Source organism: Cynocephalus volans, chromosome 2 (assembly GCF_027409185.1).
Source record: "Cynocephalus volans isolate mCynVol1 chromosome 2, mCynVol1.pri, whole genome shotgun sequence".
NCBI classification, from domain to species: Eukaryota; Metazoa; Chordata; class Mammalia; order Dermoptera; family Cynocephalidae; genus Cynocephalus; species Cynocephalus volans.
This window is the reverse complement of record NC_084461.1, coordinates 139,367,240-139,369,727: the sequence shown is the minus strand read 5'-3', so window position 1 is coordinate 139,369,727 and position 2,488 is coordinate 139,367,240. Positions and strand designations below refer to the sequence as shown.

Genomic DNA, 2,488 nt, shown 5'->3' with positions numbered 1-2,488 from the left:
GAACAACAAAATTGGAGGACTCTCACTTCCCAATTTAAAAACTCACTACAAAGCTACAGTAATAAAAACAGTGTGATGCTGGCATAAAGATACATATAGATAAACTAAACAGAATAGAGAATCCAGAAATAAACCCTTACATCTATAGTCAATCGACTTTTGACAAGGGTACCAAGACAAGTTAACAGAGAAAGAATACTCTTTTCAATAAATGGTGCTGGGACAATTGGATATTCACATGAAAAAGAATCAAGTTGGACCCCTACCTCATACCATATGACAAATTAACTCAAAATGGATCAAAGACATAAATATAAGAGCTAAAGCCATAAAACTCCTAGAAAAAACCATAGGTGTCGAGTTCGATCTGTAGCGGGAGCAGAGAGCGGACCCAAGAGAGCCCTGAGCCGCCCCACCGCCCAAGGCCTAGTGACCGTCACACCCCGGGAGGAGCCGCAGCTGCCGCAGCCGCCTTGGTCACCATCACCGCAACCATGAGCAGCGAGGCCGGGACCCGGCAGCCGCCCCCCGTCCTCAGCGCTGCCACCAAGCCTGGCACCAAGGGCAGCGGCGCAGGGAGCGGTGGCCCGGGCAGCCTCACATCGGCGGCGCTTGCTGGGGGGACAAGAAGGTCATCGCAACGAAGGTTTGAGGAACAGTAAAATGGTTCAATGTAAGACGGATATGGGAATGACACCAAGAAGATGCGTTTGTGCACCAGACTGCCATAAAGAAGAACAGCCCCAGGAAGGACTCCGCGGGGCAGGAGACGGAGAGACTGTGGAGTCTGACGTTGTTGAAGGAGAAAAGGGCGCGGAGGCAGCAAATTTTACGGGCCTGGTGGAGTCCAGTTCAAGGCAGCAAACACGCAGCAGACCGTAACCATTACAGACGCTGTCCACGCCCTAGGGGTCCTCCGCGCAGTTACCAGCACAATGTCCAGGACGGTGACAGTGGGGAAATGAACCAGGGATCGGAGGGCGCTCCCGAAGGCCCAACCACGCCGGCCCTACCGCAGGCGAAGGCCCCCGCTTCCTACCTGCGGAGACCCTGTGGGCGTCGACCACAGTACTGCAACCCACCTGCGCAGGGCGAAGTGATGGGGGCGCTGACAACCACGGTGCAGGAGAACAAAGTAGACGGGGAGACAGAGTATGTGTCCAGGTTACAGACCACGATCCCGCAGGGGCCCTGCTCGCCAAAGGCAGCCGAGAGAGGACGGCAACGAGAGGGTAAGGAAAATCAAGGAGATGAGACCCAAGGTCTGCAGCCACTGCAACGTCGGTACCGCTGCAGGCACTCAGAAAACCCTAAACCACAAGACGGCAAAGAGACAGAAGCAGCCGATCCACCAGCTGAGAATTCGTCTGCTCCCGAGGCTGAGCAGAGCAGGGCTGGGTAAATGCCGGCTTACCATCTCTGCCATCATCCGGTTTAGTCATCCAACAGGAAGAAATGAATATGAAATTCCAGCAATAAGAAATGAACAAAAGATTGGAGCTGAAGACCTGAAGTGCTTGCTTTTTGCCTGTTGACCAGATAACTAGAACTATCTGCATTATCTATGCAGCATGGGGTTTTTACCTAAAAACGTCTCTTTTTGGTAATGACAAACATGTTTTTTTTTTTAAAGCCTGGTTTTTCTCAATATACCTTTAAAGGTTTGTAAATTGTTTCATATCTGGTCAAGTTGAGATTTTTAAGAACTTCATTTTTAATTTGTAATAAAAGTTTACAACTTGATTTTTTTCAAAAAAAAGTCTACAAACTGCAAGCACCTGTTAATAAAGGTCTTAATTTAAAAAAAAAAAAAAAACATAGGTGCAAATCTTGGTGACCTTGGATTATGTAATGGCACCAAAACACAAGCAACAAAATAAAAAATAGACAAACTAGACATTATCAAAATGAAAAAAATTTGTGCTCCAAAGGACACTTTCTTAAGATAATTCACAGAAGGAAGAAAAATTTGCAAATCATTTATCTGCTAAGTATTTAGAATATATGAGGATACTTCAAATAGTTCATGGAAAGATTCACATTATCTTTATTTCAATTTTTCCGTGAACTTTTTGAGAGCTCTTAAAACTTAATAAAAAGGCAAATAATCCAATTTTTAAAATGAGCAAAGGATCTGAACAGACTTTTCTCCAAAGAAGAATATGCACATGAAAAGATTAATATCCTTAGTCATTAGGGAAATGCAAATTATAATCACAATGATACCACTGCATACCAACTAGGACGGCTATAATAAGAAGAAAGAATAACAAGTGTTGGTGAGGATACAGAGAAATCGGACCACCATTGCTGGTGGAAATGTAAAATGGTGCAGCAACTTTAAAAAAGATTGGTAGTTCCTCAACTTTTTAAAGATAGAATTACCACAAGATCCAGCAATTCTACTCCTAGGTATAACCCCGAGAGAACTGAAAACATATGTTCACAGAAAGACTTGTATGTACATGTTCATAGCAGCATTATTTGT

General features: G+C 44.7%; 1 pseudogene; it reads left to right on the top strand.

Annotated features, from left to right (window-relative positions):
• The first annotated feature begins 494 nt into the window (after positions 1-494).
• On the top strand, positions 495-1,570 carry LOC134370953 (Y-box-binding protein 1-like; annotated as a pseudogene).
• Positions 1,571-2,488: the final 918 nt, after the last annotated feature.